Genomic DNA, 16,857 nt, shown 5'->3' with positions numbered 1-16,857 from the left:
GTCCTCCCGAATGCGAGTTCTTTGTACTATCCACAGCGCTACCCCGCTTGGTCAAATGTACAATAAAACTATACTACTGGCCATAAAAATTGCTACACCAAGAAGAACTGTACATGACAAACGGGTATTCATTGGATAAATATATTATACTAGAACTGACATGTGATTACATTTTCACGCAATTTGGGTGCATAAATCCTGAGAAATCAGTACCCAGAACAACCACCTCTGGCCGTAATAACGGCCTTCATACGCCTGGGCATTGAGTCAAAAAGAGCTTGGATGGCGTGTACAAGTACAGCTGCCCATGCAGCTTCAACACGATACCACAGTTCATCAAGAGTAGTGACTGGCGTATTGTGACGAGCCAGTTGCTCGGCCACCATTGACCAAACCTTTTCAATTGGTGAGAGATCTGGAGAATGTGCTGGCCAGGGCAGCAGTCGAACATTTATTGTATCCAGAAAGGCCTGTACAGGACCTGCGACATGCGGTCGTGCATTATCCTGCTGAAACGTAGGGTATCCCAGGGATCGAATGAAGGGTAGATCCACGGGTCATAATGTAACCTCCCCACGGAAATAAGAATTAAATGAATTTAAAAATATTGTAACCTCTGAATAAAATTGGCTCCCCTTTATAATCTCTGTGCAGAAATGCATTCACAATTAATGTTCCCACAAAATTCTTTTCTCATTTAATGTTAAGTTCGAAACAGAAAAATTCCTAAACACCAAGATAATAAAAAAATTCAGTAACCTGGTAAATTTTATGACGACAGCAGCGCTGTCTGTAAATGGAGGACTATCATTAAGACACTGAGTGTCGCAAGTATTATCGGTCAAACTATTAGAGTCGGCTATTTCACTCATTACACATCGCGATGTACTGTTAACAGTTTTTCGCGGCATTTTTCACAAATCAAAATTAAGCACAAATGAAACAAGGACAATGCAAAAAATGCAACAAACACAATTACAAGAAAGAGCAACAAATTGCCGATGATCTGTGAAAGAAAGAGTGACAAATTAGTAAATGCGTTGCGCCAGATGCAAACTACATTTAAGTAAATAAGAGCAGATATATGACTACTTATCAGAAGTTTCACAAAGAAATACGATCCTGGCAGGGTCGCCAAGTGTGACCTCCCTACGGAAATAAAAATTAAATGAATTTTAAATTATTGTAAACTCTGAACAAAATTGGCTCCCATTTATAATCTCTGTGCAGAAATGCATTCACAATTAATGTTCCCACAAAATTCTTTTCTCATTTAATGTTAAGTTCGAAACAGAAAAATTCCTAAACAACAAGATAATAAAAAAATTCAGTAACCTGGTAAATTTTATGACGACAGCAGCGCTGCGCCACGGCCCTGTATTCTGAATAAAAAAAAAAAGCAAACATTCTTAGCTCAGTAAAAACTGCGAATATATCTGCTCTTACATAAAAATTTTCGGCACAGCTCCGTGCAATGCTGGCCTATGCTTTGTGACTCGTGAAAGGAATTAATTATTCATTGGATAAAATCTTTAAATTGAAATGAATACTTTTTTAAAAAAATTACTTTATATTATAAAAATTATTATTGTGGCATTTTTAAAAAAAATTGGAATGACAATTCACATACATTACTAGACATGCGCAAGGCTGCTTTTTTACCTTAAACAATAACACTCATCCCCCAGAGTCCCGACCAGAGCAGACTGCACACAAGTGCAAACACGCGCCGACTACTGCCGACTACCGAAGACTACAGAAGACTACTGCACACTAATGCCGACTAGCGACAAGCAACAACTAACTACTTACTGCTCTCTGGTCAGAGACTCTCCTATGGCTCGCCCATCGCCGGCAACGCATACGTCTTACATAACCCTCCACTGGGGGGGGGGGGGGGGGGGGCAAAAATTTGGCAGCGATTATGAGTCAATTGGACTTGCCATGAGCAACAAATTTTTCTTAATTAACTAAGGTTACAATCACAGAATATATACATATATATATATAAGTGCAGAACATGAAATAAAGCCGGCCGAAGTGGCCGCGCGGTTCTGGCGCTGCAGTCTGGAACCGCGAGACCGCTACGGTCGCAGGTTCGAATCCTGCCTCGGGCATGGATGTGTGTGATGTCCTTAGGTTAGTTAGGTTTAACTAGTTCTAAGTTCTAGGGGACTAATGACCTCAGCAGTTGAGTCTCATAGTGCTCAGAGCCATTTGAACCATGAAATAAAATATAGTGCACATGCACTGAGTACAGAACATATCAAGCAATGACAAAATGTATACAAAATGAGTACAAAACATATTAACAAATGGCAAAAGTGCACACGCACTGTAGTGGAGAACATATCAGGAAATCACAAAATGTATAGGCAATGAGTACAAATCAAATTAACAAATGACATAAAGTGCACACACACTGTAGTTCAGAATATATCGGCAAATCACAAAATGTATACGCAATGAATACAAATCATATTAATAAATGACATAAAGTGCACACACACAGTAGCTCAGAATATATCAGGAAATCACAAAATGTATACGGAATGAGTACAAATCATATTAACAAATGACATAAAGTGCACACGCACTGTAGTACATACGTAATGAATACAAATCATATTAACAAATGACATAAAGTGCATACGCACTGTAGTTCAGAATATATCAGCAAATCACAAAATGTATATGTAATGAGTACAAATCATATTAACAAATGACAAAAAGTGCACACACACTGTAGTTTTTTTTTACTATTTTACAAGAACTAGGATAGGAAAGGGAAGGATTGCATCATGGTTGTAGCACATTAGGTTGCACGCAGCTGCACTGAAAGTCCATATCTTTCTACAGAAGCACAACACCAAGTGAGACAATCTGTTTTCCCTGAAGTATTAATCAGTGTAGCCAAGACACTGAAATGTCGTAGTAACATTCCATGTTATCATTTTGGTAGCATATTAGGTACACCAAACAGTGGGACCATAATAACATCTCCATCGCTCAAGGTGGTGGACAGCATGTCGTGTCAACACCACGTTCTTGTAAGGTACACCAACGTAGAATTAGTGCAAAAACCAAATATAGTGCTCCATGAGCATGAGGATAGACAGGACAAACGGATATTGCAGTAATTTCTGGTAATTAGGTCAGAAGGTGAAGGACATTAAGTCTTATGCCAGTCATCATTGATAATTACATTAGTCTAACAACTAATTTGAGTAATTTGTGGCACTCATCGCCCAGCTATTGAACATTTCTTTACCATGTATGAAGCATTACAGAATAATGTTCATAAGTCATTTTTTTTTACAGAGAACATTGGCACTCATTGATCAGTTACAAAACATCAGAAGTCATCATTCAAAACAGGAGTTAAAGAGTGTAGCATCAAGCTACTGGTATTCATATATATAGCATGAAAATGACATAATACAAATTTAAAATATAAGAAACATTGGCATTCATTGGTCAGCAAGTACTGAATATTACAAAACATTTTTCATCATTCAAGTGACATATAACATATTTAAAATGTAACACTCTGTAGCTATTACTCAAAGTCTGTGGTTGGAAAAAAATTATTCACTATTACTCATAACTCTTTTAAATTGGTATCATTATTTGGGACCGGTAATACATTTTTTTGTGCTAGCAATGCATTGCGTTGGGATCGATAATTAATTGCTGGGGCATAACAATATTTGCTTTTGACTTATTGCTGCAAATGAAGATGGGTAACGTCATTCGTCATGAGTCAGCTGTAGCAAGGTTATGAAACAAATAGAGTATATGTGATCACATTCATGAATGACACAGATTTAATGACCAACTGCTTATAGCACATTAATTTCATGAATAATTTCTCCTGAAAAAAAATACAAAATGGATTATTAAGCTGAAAGAAGAAACGCATATTATGCTGAAAAGTAGTGAACTTATAGTTAACAGGTAATGAAACGTGTATTAAATATATACAGGTATGTTCTCTAGCTGTCCTTTCCAAAACCCTCAGTCATCATCCCATGCGACATAAGACATACTGTCAAAACGAACTGCAACAAATACTTAAATAACTACATAGCATAAACTTCAACATTATCCTCATCCGCAGAGAAAAACTTCATTATCCATATCATCATAACTCCATTATTATCATCACCTGTAAAGAAAAACTTCATTATCCATATTAGCATATTCTGCATCACTATTCATCATCATTCATTATCATCTGCAAAAAAGTCACTTCATTATTCATTATACAACTATCCATAGTATAGAGTTCCTTATTTCTAGCATATTTCATCACTAAAACTAAGATGTGTAGTTCTGTCTGACAGCCTGCATCAATCGCCTCGTATTCTGAAAGAAAAAATTAGTTAAGACTGCTATCATACGATGTGTATAGTATATTCTTGTTAATGCTTGTTAATTCTGATCCATTTACTCTTCGTGACGAGGTATTGCATCTTCTTTCGTTCATTTCGAAGGTGAAATTCCCATTTCTGTTTAATTTGTTTCTTTTACATGTTATTTCTTTCTGAAAATGATGAACAATGATTAATGTCTTGCATTTAAATCATATACCCATTAAATAAAAGCTGGTTTCTAGTGATATAATTGAGCATACAGCATAGCATGACAGAATACGTAATATGTCAAAAAACATAGACAGTGTGCAGGTGCAAAAAATGTACACAGAGTATCACAATGTAGCAGCAAAAAAAAAAAAATGTAAAATAGTAGACGATGGTATCTTAAATATTTCATAGTGCATACAAACAAAACAGGAAAACAATCATACATACATGAAGAATGGAAAATGTGCACGGTCTTATGTGTAACGACAAAAAAGCGACCTGCTAACCTTACCTTGCCGGGCACTTGCCAAGAAGAAATATGATAATCATCAGTAAGTAATCACATAAATATAATTGCATAAGTGGTCACAAAATGTGAAAGTTCATCTGGAAAAATGTGCACAGTCTGATGTGTAACGACAAGAAAAGCGACCTGCTAACCTTACCTTGCCGGGCACTTGCCAAGAAAAAATACGATAATCATCAGTAAGTGTTCATGTGAATATAATTGCGTAAGTGGTCATAAAAAAATCAGGAAATGGCATTACAGTGTGATAAATCATAAAGTATGTTCATTCAATAAAGGGTTTGATGTTGGAGACATGGTGATTGCCTTTGGTTTTTCTGGTTCTCAGAGTTTCCACGTGTACTACATTGGGGTGAGGAATGCTGCGAATTCGATATGGACCTGCGTATAGAAGCTCAAATTTACTACATCTACTTTTTCCTCTACTAGATAAATAATGTGTGCGTACTAATATCTTCTGTCCAATGTGAAAGTCACGGCGTGTACAAACCTGTTTTTGCTGTCGTCTCCGACGCTCTGCGGCACGTTTGATGTTGTTCAGCGCAATGTCAATTATGTCATGGTGTCGTAGTCGACGAGATGTAGGAAAGGTTACTAATTCTGTAATTTTGTTAGGTGGTTCAACATTTTTCAGTATAACAGACGGAGATAGCATAGTAGATTCATTTGGTATGGAATTAATTACATCCTGGAATGAGAGTATATGTGTGTCCCAATCAATATGTTTTTTATGGCAGTATATTCTACATAGTTTACCAATTTCTTTCATTAATCGTTCACAAGGGTTCGAAGAAGCATGGTACCTGGATATATAGATCGGAGAAATGTTTCTAGCTCGTAACATACGTGTCCATATAGCAGATCGAAACTGTGGTCCATTGTCGGAAATTACTTTCATTACATGCCCTACATGATATAGAAAATGTTTTACAAATGCTTTCGAAACAGTTTTAGCAGTAGCTTTGCGTAACGGAGTGAAGGTAACAAATTTTGAAGTGAGTTCAACAGCGACAAAGATGTAGCAAAAACCTCTATTAGTTCTGGGAATCGGACCAAAAATGTCTACAGCGGCCATGTGTCTCAATTTAACAGGTACAATGTGATGTAATGGAGGAATATGTGAAGTCGTATCTGACTTAGCTTTCTGGCAGATTTTACATGACGCTAAAACTCGTCGAATACGTTTTTCCATCTTGGTAAAATAACAGTTCTGTCTCAGTATAAGAAAACATTTTCTGGCTCCGTAATGTGCGTAGCTTAAATGAATACACCAAATTAATTTGTTAACAAGTTCGTCAGGAATGCATAATAACCAATTGTTGCTGTCAGGGTGAGAGCGGCGAAACAGAATGTTATTGCGTACAGTGTAATAGTTTCTAATAGTAACATTATTCCTATCTTGCCAAAGGTGTTTAATTTCTTTCCATACGTTGTCTTTACTCTGTTCTTGTGCTATGTCTTGTAATGACGACGAAATGAAATTCTCAAATGCAACTTGTTGAATGTACATGACGCTGAAATTTGCTTTACAGAAGTTGGTTGCGATGTCTTGCTGATTGTTGCTGAGAGAACACGATAGTGCGTCTGCTACAATATTTTGTGTACCGGGAATGTGAACAATTGTAAAATTAAATTCCTGTAAATAAAGTTTCCATCTGCTTAATCTGTCGTGAGTAAATTTAGCGGAAAGTAAAAACTGTATAGCTCTATGATCTGTGTAAACGGTCGTATGTCTTCCATAAAGAAAATGCCGAAATCTCGTAAATGCCCATACAACACATAATGTTTCAAGTTCTGTAACAGAATAATTGCGTTCAGCACGTGACAGAATGCGACTCGCAAAGACTGTAGTGCCATCTTCTTCAATTTCCTGAAAAATGGGTACGCCTAAAGCGGTGTTGGAACTGTCGGTGGCAATGGAAAAATTTCTAGTAAGATCTGGATGTGATAAAAGTGGTGCATTCAACAAAGCTTGTTTCAGGTTCACAAATTCAGAATGTGCTTGCCTATCCCAGGACCAAATAGTATTTTTACCTGTCAATTGACACAATCTAGGGGTGTCTAAAGCAGAGTAATGAATAAATTTACGAAAAAAGTTAATTAAACCCAAAAAGCTGCGTAGTTATTTCTTCGTCGTAGGAACAGTAATGTCACGTAAAGCTTGAAGTTTTTCCGGGTCAGGCGCAATGCCTTCTGCTGAAATTACATGTCCAAGAAATTTTATAGAAGTTTTGCCAAAGTGCGATTTACTTAGTCCTTGTGCACGAAAAGTTCGTAACAGTTGTTCAAGAATCAGATTGTGTTCAGACCAGTTAGCTTCTGCAATAAGAATGTCGTCTACATACGTTGTGATACTGTCTTTAAGTTCTGTCGGAAGTATTGTATTCAAACCGCGAATAAATGCTGCTGAAGAAATAGTTAAACCGAACGGTAATTTACAAAATTGATAAGTCACCAAAACAGAGAAAAGCCCTGTACTTTCTGCAGTCCGGATGGAGTTGAATTTGCCAAAATCCCGATTTCAAATCTAATGTGGAATAAACAGCAGTACCATGAAATTTCTGTAGAAGTTCATCTAGTGTTTGAGGGCGATCTGTTTCATTAATAATAATGTCATTGATGTGACGCGAATCAAGTACGAGGCGAAGTGAACCATCCTTTTTCTTAACAATATGGAGCGGGTTTATGTACGGACTAACTGCCGGTTCAATAATTCCTTGGTCAAGCATAGCTTGCAATTCTTTCTTAACTTGTTCTCTGTGAATATACGGAATGGGATAATGTTTCGCTTTAAATGTGTCGTGCTGTTTAACTTGAAATTCATACATAAAACCGGACATAGTACCAGGAACGTTGTCAAAAACTGGAGCTTGCTGTAAAAGAATTTTGCGTAGTTGCGTGCGTTCGTCGTCTGTATTTGCACTGCTCTGTTTAACTTTATCCGAAATCATCTGTATCGCGTCATAGTCGGCTTCGTCTGGAGTATTATAGTTGTGTACCTACGTATCTGTGAACAATGTGGAATGACAGTCAATGTTACGTGATGCGGAAATGACCTCTGTACGATTAATTGTTTGTTCTTCTGCAGATAAAGAGTGCTGAAATTCTAAAGCCAGTTGTGCATTTTCGTCCTTTAACATTAAATAGGAGTTTTGAAAGTCAATAACTGCGTCGTGTTGTACCAGAAAATTCGTACCTAAAATAACGTCTGTCGTCAATAAGGGAACAATCCAAAAATTTGAGTGAAATGTATGACCTGCAATACAAAATGATAAATGTGTCTGTAATTTAACATCTACTCCTTTACCATATACTGCTCCTTTTACTTTCGTTTTGCCTAACGGTAACGTAGGATAGGCATTCTCCCTGTTACATTCGTTGAAAGTTTCCTCATTTATGACTGACATAGGAGATCCAGAATCGATTACTGCTGAAAATTTGGATGATCCAATTTTTACTTCGATGACAGGGTGTGAAATGGTTTTTTGAACAACTGGTCTTTCCTGCAAAAGAGTGTCTCGGATGTCGTCAAAAGTAATAACATTTTCGTGAACATGATTCTCTGTGTCAAAAGTATCGCTTACGTTGCTGGAACATGCAACCTGTACTGTATCTAGTCAAATTCTATCTGATGTGCTATTATTTTCGGGAGGATGCTGTGGCATTTCCACTATTTGTACTGTTCTGTTATTTCTTCCTGACGTATTACGTTCGGGATCATATCTACTGTCTGGTTCATTCATGATAATCTGTTGTTGCGGATGATTCTGTTGCTGATAAGACCGACTGTTATTAAACGTACGCTGAAAATTGTGCTCATTACTTTTACGTCTGTCATGATAGTCATTTCTATACGGTGCATTGCGATAGGAATTGAAATAGTGTGTTTTCTGTACGTACTGATTCCCTTCTTGCTGTGCGTCACTATTTGTTGGAGCTGAAGCTATACGTGCAGGCGGCGAAACATTAAACCTTGTTGACCTTGTACATTACATTGTTGGTTAGGTATGCTAACCGGTTGGCTTTCATGCTGTTGCGGTGAAAAACGTCTATTGTTACAAAAATGTGGTTCCTGTTGCTGATCATTTTGACGATACTGATAATTAAAATGTTGTCTGTTATTAAAGTTCTGGTGATTGTCGTTTCTGAAGCGTCTATTACCTTTGCTATTGAAATTGCGTGGCTGATCGTAATTGCTGTATGTTTTTGACCTTGGTTATTATATGAAAAATTTTTGTTTATAAAGGAATAATCCGATTGCTGCACTTCCAAAAGCTGTAACAGATCTCTGAATGCCAAAATATTTTCTTTCTGCTGACCCGTTAAAAGTGACACTCTTAATGATCGTGGTAATTTAGAAATGCATAATTGAATAAGTGCAGATTCACTGTATGGTTCACTTAAGTACTGGTTTTGTTGGACCATGTTTTCAAAAATTGCGTGACAGTGGAAAAATTTGAGTTCTTATAATTCGGTAAACTAATTAATTGATCCTTAAATCCGCACTGTGTCGTCTTCGACCAATACGCTGACAGAAAAGCATTCTGAAATTCTTCTACCGAGTAGCATTGTCTCGCGATCGGTCTCATACGAGCTGCCGGTTCGCCTTCCAAAAAACTGCAAATAAATTCAAGTTTATGTGTTACGGGCCAAGCCGGTGGAAAAACAAAGCTAAATTGTTGTATCCAATCCAATGGGTGAATCTGTGTTCTGTCATTTTTAAATACTTTAAATTTACTCACTGATAGAAAATGTTTGTAATCAAAATTATCGTCTCTGTACGTCTGAACAGGTTCAGGATTGTATGAGAATCTATTTTTCTGTGGTTGTTCGGAATCTAAGTCACGTAATCTCTGTAAATTACCTAAATTATACTGGCTGTGTGAGTGTGACAAATGTTCGGAATGTGCCGTATGCTGTGACGTGTTATTGACTGAAACATTTTTCATCTCTGTCACTTCTTGCTGTAAAGTTGACAATTTTCTACGTAATGTATTATTGGACGAATCTATCTCAATGATTGTCTGCTGTAAATTTTGGAATTCAGGTGTTTGATTAAACGAAATCGGTGAAGTATCGTCTGATTAGCTGTCATTATTACTTTCGATAACATCAATACGACTGGCCAATTCATCATATTTTTCAGTCACTATTTTTACCTGATCATCGTTTTTAGTGTCACAAGCATTAATTTGTTTTTGTATTTTACGTGTGGTTTCGTTCAATTTTTTAACGTCGACTTTGATGACATCGGAATCCTGTGTTAGTTCTAATTGTTCGAGTCTGTCGGTCACTGTTTGAAAATCTACTGTGTGTGTATCTGTGTTTGATTTAAGATCGGAAATTTCATCATGCAATTCGGTGTTCAACTGTTTGATATTATTAATTTCGTCTGGTACTGTAGCAATATTGTTGTCTGCGTATGTTTTTGCTTTCGTAAACAATTTACGCTTATCCTCCTGTCTATGTGCGGTAATTGTTTCCATGACTTGTCGCTTTACTTTATTCTGTTCCTGTATGAATTTACGGTAACGCGTTTCACTGTTTTGTAGGTGGTGATTAAAACGTTCGTCAATTTTACTGTTCTGTTGGTCAAATTTCGCGTCTACTTTTGCATCTAGTGTGCGTGAAAGTTCTGCTGACATTAATTTAAACTCGTCGCGTAACTGTGTTGCGTTTTCAGAGCATTGTTTACTGACTGCACTAATTTCGTCTCTAAGTGATTCTGTTGTAGCTGATTGCATATTCCTTAATTCTTGAGCAACAGATCTAATTTCTTCACTACTTTTCCTAGCACAAGCCTTAATTTCCTCACGTAATTGTTATTTAGTATCATGACATTGCGCGGCAACGGCTGTAATCTGTTCACTAAGCTGTCTGGAATTGTCTAATTTTTCATTCAACTGTTTGGAATTGTTGTCTAGTTTTTCATTAAGTTGTTGTTTGAGTTTTTCATTATTTTCATTAAGTTGTTGTTTGAGATTTTCACTAAGTTGTTTGTGACTGCTGTCTTGCTTATCATTGGTATTGCTATCTATTTTTTCATTCATTTGTCGTAATAATGCCATAACTTGATCCCAGCCAAAATTATCGGCTCTATTCTCTGTACTGTGTAATGGTGTACCTGCATTTGTCACGTTTTCTGTAACCATTTGGTTATTCTGTAATTCTTGAAAAGGTTTGCCAATCAAATGTGCACTGTTGGTCACTAAATCGGAATCAAATAAATCTGTCGTACTTTGAGTACACTGTTCATTTTCGTTAGAAAAATTTATCTGTTCACTATGCAAATTTTGCAAATCGGGCATGTTAAACTGTGCAGCGTGCATTGTATCAGAACGTGCCGTGTCATCAATTGTCGTTAAATTGACAGACGACACAATTGAATTTATTTGTTCATCATTAGGATCAAAATCAATGTTAGTGATCGGCACGCACTGATTGTCAGTAAATGGAGGACTGTCATTAAGACACTGAGTGTCGCAAGTATTATCGGTCAAACTATTAGAGTCGGCTATTTCACTCATTACACATCGCGATGTACTGTTAACAGTTTTTCGCGGCATTTTTCACAAATCAAAATTAAGCACAAATGAAACAAGGACAATGCAAAAAATGCAACAAACACAATTACAAGAAAGAGCAACAAATTGCCGATGATCTGTGAAAGAAAGAGTGACAAATTAGTAAATGCGTTGCGCCAGATGCAAACTACATTTAAGTAAATAAGAGCAGATATATGACTACTTATCAGAAGTTTCACAAAGAAATACGATCCTGGCAGGGTCGCCAAGTGTGACCTCCCTACGGAAATAAAAATTAAATGAATTTTAAATTATTGTAAACTCTGAACAAAATTGGCTCCCATTTATAATCTCTGTGCAGAAATGCATTCACAATTAATGTTCCCACAAAATTCTTTTCTCATTTAATGTTAAGTTCGAAACAGAAAAATTCCTAAACAACAAGATAATAAAAAAATTCAGTAACCTGGTAAATTTTATGACGACAGCAGCGCTGCGCCACGGCCCTGTATTCTGAATATAAAAAAAAAGCAAACATTCTTAGCTCAGTAAAAACTGCGAATATATCTGCTATAACATAAAAATTTTTCGGCATAGCTCCGTGCAATGCTGGCCTATGCTTTGTGACTCGTGAAAGGAATTAATTATTCATTGGGTAAAATCTTTAAATTGAAATGAATACTTTTTTTAAAAAAAATTACTTTATATTATAAAAATTATTATTGTGGCATTTTTAAAAAAATTGGAATGACAATTCACATACATTACTAGATATGCGCAAGGCTGCTTCTTTACCTTAAACAATAATACTCATCCTCCAGAGTCCCGACCAGAGCAGACTGCACACAAGCGCAGACACGCGCCGACTACTGCCGACTACCGAAGACTACAGAAGACTACTGCACACTAATGCCGACTGGCGACAAGCAACAACTAACTACATACTGCTCTCTGGTCAGAGACTCTCCTATGGCTCGCCCATCGCCGGCAACGCATACGTCTTACAGTAATACATCTGAAATCTAACGTCCACTGTTCAAAGTGCCGTCAATGCGAACAAGAGGGGACCGAGACGTGTAACCAATGGCACCCCATACCATCATCCCGGGTGATACGCCATTATGGCGATGACGAATACACGCTTCCAATGTGCGTTCACCGCGATGTCGCCAAAGACGTATGCGACCATCATGATGGTCACAACCTGGATTCATCCGAAAAAATGACGTTCTGCCATTCGTGCACCCAGGTTCGTCGTTGAGTACAACATCGCAGGCGCTCTTGTCTGTGATGCAGCGTCAAGGGTAACCGCGGCCATGGGCTCCGAGCTGATAGTCCATGCTGCTGTAAACGTCTTCGAACTGTTCGTGCAGATGGTTGTTGCCTTTCAAACTTCCCCATCTGTTGGCTCAGGGATCGAGACGTGGCTGCACGATCCGTTACAGCCATGCGGATAAAATGTCATCTCGACTGCTACTGATACGAGGCCGTTGGGATCCAGCACGGCGTTGCATATTACCCTCCTGAACCCACCGATTCCATATTCTGCTTACAGTCATTGGATCCCGACCAATGCGAGCAGCAATGTCGCGATACGATAAACCGCAATCGCGATAGGCTACAATCCGACCTTTATCAAAGTCGGAAACGTGATGTTACGCATTTCTCCTCCTTACACGAGGTATCACAACAACGTTTCACCAGGCAATGCCGGTCAACTGCTGTTTGTGTATGAGAAATCGGTTGGAAGCTTTCCTCATGTCAGCACGTTGTAGGTGTCGCCACCCGCGCCAACCTTGTGTGAATGCTCTGAAAAGCTAATCATTTGCGTATCACAGCATCTTCTTCCTGTCGGTTAAATTTCGCGTCTGTAGCACGTCATCTTCGTGGTGTAGCAATTTCAAAGGCCAGGAGTGTAGAAACTTCATGCATATTGTATGTAAACAACATAGAATGCCTCACCTTAGTGATACACGGCTCAACTCCTTACTGTATGCAAACCACCGTAAAAACATTTGACAGTGATCGCTCATTTTACAATTGTAAATATTTTTTTACCAAAAGTTTCTTTAAAGGTTGACATGTAACAGTTTTGCAGAAGGAAAATTAACAAACCCATTGAAGATAGGAGGGCTGCCCGGAACGTAATGCACCGAATTTTTTTTCGCATCGGAAAGCAATGCCATGAATCAGAAACGTTACGTATGTATTATTTGAAGTCTCCTGAGTGAGCACGCCAAGTTTCCGTCACTTCCGACAGATGGCATAGTTGTAGTACAGTTTCAAAATGGCGTCTATAGATGACGTACGTTGCAAACAACGTGCCATCATTGAATTTCTCAATGCAGAGAATGAAGCTGTGGGTAATATTCACAAACGCTTGTGCAAAGTCTATGTAACATCTGCTGTCGACAGAAGTACAGTCAGTCGCTGGGCACGGAGGGTGAGGCCATCAGAAGGCGTTCAGCGGATCTCCTCGGTTTTCAGCGGTCAGGAGACCACCCACGGCTGTCACACCTAACGCCCCTGACCTAGCCGCCTCGGACTTCCGCTTGTTTGAGGGCGATGAGAAGGTGATTCAGACAGTGAAGCACTGGCTCCGCCACCAGGACAAGGATTGGTACCGACAGGGCAAACATGTCATTGTTTCGCTCTGGAAGATCATAAAATGGGATGGAGATTATGTGGAAAAATAGGGTGTGTAGATAAAACACCATTCTTTTGTGTGTGTAATTGTCATTATGTTCAATAAAGAATTGTTGAAGAAAAAAATGCGGTGCATTACTTTCGGGACAGTCCTCGTATCACATAAAGTGCTGAAACATATACAAGTGAAAACAGAAACTACAAACCTGTCTTGCATATGGCGGGATTCCTCTCAAATCCCATAAAAAATTTTAACAAATGTTATCCGAAATTATTAATATACCGGTAGCCATTAAAATTGTACCTCCAGTGAAAGTATCAGGTAGCATATTTCACTTATTTTGCACGTACAGTGTATAAGGAAGTTATGTATCGATGGTAAAGATGACCAATAAGCATTACCAGAAATCTACAAAGGGGTAACCAATTAATGAGTTTATTTATAATCTGTACAGGTAATAATGGACGTATGCAGAACTCTGAAGTGCTGTAGGCTCTTCTGTGGTGCTGAGTCACATACATTATACAGTTAGAGTATTTTTTTTATAGAAACAAGTAGTCTTGAATGTTGATATTATCATACAAGACACTGACATGTAGAAATGTTTAATAACATCGTGCTATGTCGATGTATTTTCCTCACTACAGTCTACCGTATTAAAGTTGTTAAGCCTGAAGCTTCAGGGGCGATGCTCTAAGTATGGCTTCTTAAAGAGACGGGCCGCCCTATCAGAGCAACAACAAGGAAGTCATTCGTATTCAGCGTCCTCTGGTGGCGTGTAACCGTAGCACCCCCATCGGAAACAGCGAGCGATAGAAGAGAGAGATCGCTCAGCGGCTCACTGGAGGGAGATTTAAATCTCTCATATTCCATGCATCTGCGAACGGCACACAGCACGCCGGGTGCAATCGATGAAGATGCCACCTATACAGACGAAAGAATACATGATTAAATGTTTATATTATTGGGAGTATACCAGGTGAAAATTTTAGTGTATAGAGCTGCCACCTCTGGTCCAACATCAGCTCTAACACGCCCCGTATGGAGTCTGTCTCAGCTTGGATTGGACGGGTAAATCGCACCTCTCTGTTTCAACGTTATGCCAGAATTTATCAACAGTAGAGGCCAGCCGCCGTGGCCGAGCGGTTCTAGGCGCTTCAGTCTTGAACCGCGCTGCTGCTACGGTCGCAGGTTCAAATCTTGCCTCGGGCATGGATGTGTGCGATGTCCTTAGGTTAGTTACGTTTAAGTAGTCCGAAGTCTAGGGGACTGATGACCTCAGATGTTAAGTCCCATAGTGCTTAGAGCCATTTGAACCATCAACAGTAGAATCAGGCGTGTTGTGACTCGCAAGTCTCTCAACAACCCATTACTAGATGTTCTCAGTGGAAGATAGGTCTTGAGAATGTGCTGGATAGGGCAACAATTAGACAGCCTCTGTATTGAGGAAGCACAGGACAGCACAGTCAGTATGTGGTCTGGCCTTATGTTATTGAAAGTTAATACCATAGGCCTTAGAGCATCAGAAACGTAAAATCTGTTGTCCAAATTATAGCTACGTGAACCAAAGGTGATCGTATTGTGTACCCAATGGCACCTCATACCACCACAGCTGCTGTTGAGCCTGTATGACGACTCCAGTCTGGAATGTTCGTTCTCCTTAGAGACTCCACGTGCGGGTGTGCCCATCCTGACACTGTGCACAGATCTGGGACTCATCTGAAAAACAACGTGGTGCCACTTCTGTGTCCAGTGCTGTCTTTGGGTACATCACTGCCTGCTTGCCTGTCTCTGCAGTCGTCTCAAGAGAATTCGTAACAATGAATGTGGCTGTACTGTACTGCACGGACGAGCAAACAATATCCTGTCCTCCCTGGCGCTAATCGTGTGGCGTCACTAAGATAATACATGGTGTTGAGTAAGGGGACTCCTAAACTCACCGATTCTATATTCGCATGAGAGTCGTCAAATCCCAATCAGTGCGAGCAGCACTATGGCGTGATGTTTTGAGTACTCTCAGTAGACCACGATCCTGCTGACATCGAATATCGGCCAATGCTGGTAGACGTTTTCCCTTCTTGCATGAGGCATACCTCGATTTTCTCCAAAGAAAAAAAAATACATAATCAATCTATCAAATACGATTACTGATTGAAAACCATGCTGTGTAAGCTCGTACAGATTATACAGGGCTTTACTTCTATCTCATTTTGGTGGTGTGTTGACTCAATTTTTCAGGCTACCAAATGAGTTGTACATAAAATAGAAACCAAACATCCTCATTTTGACTCTGAAATTAACTGATAGTATGTGTAGTGCTATATTGCGAAATAATGTGTGTATAGTGTGGCAGTGGCTGGGAGTGAGAAATTAACAGTGTGGCACTAGCTTCCTACATTATTGATTAATCTTTTTGCAAAACAGTATTGTACATTATGGATAAGCTCAATAAGGCGGCACTGTTTCAAACGGACTTTGCTGGTACTCGTGAAGGTGGAGGCTCTAATCTTTATCTGGTCATACTCATTTAGGTTTTCCGTGGTTTTTCTAAGTTACCGGGTGGTTATAATTAAACTTTCTCTATTTAGCACGGTATAACACGGAAACTAATTACCGTACGAGTACCGAACTTGGCAGCATTAATGTCCAGAGTAGGGGGTGCATGATTTCCACGCATCACAGCGCCACCGTCAAGTTCCAACCATAGCCACCAGGTGCCAGGCGCCGTTATCAGTCATCGTGAGTCATAGTCTCACACACCTGACCATTCGCAGTGCACTTGTTGGATGTTTC

The 16,857-nt window shown here is 38.9% G+C and overlaps 1 protein-coding gene across 2 annotated transcripts in view; it reads left to right on the top strand.

Annotated features, from left to right (window-relative positions):
* LOC126203808 (synaptotagmin-7-like) overlaps nucleotides 1-16,857 on the top strand; it is a 548,274-nt gene that overhangs the window by 485,954 nt on the left and 45,463 nt on the right. The gene's annotated exons all lie outside the window — the stretch shown is intronic.

The sequence above is a fragment of the Schistocerca nitens genome, chromosome 9 (genome assembly GCF_023898315.1).
Source record: "Schistocerca nitens isolate TAMUIC-IGC-003100 chromosome 9, iqSchNite1.1, whole genome shotgun sequence".
NCBI lineage: Eukaryota > Metazoa > Arthropoda > Insecta > Orthoptera > Acrididae > Schistocerca > Schistocerca nitens.
The sequence above is the reverse complement of the archived record's forward strand: the minus strand, read 5'-3'. Positions and strand labels throughout refer to the sequence as shown.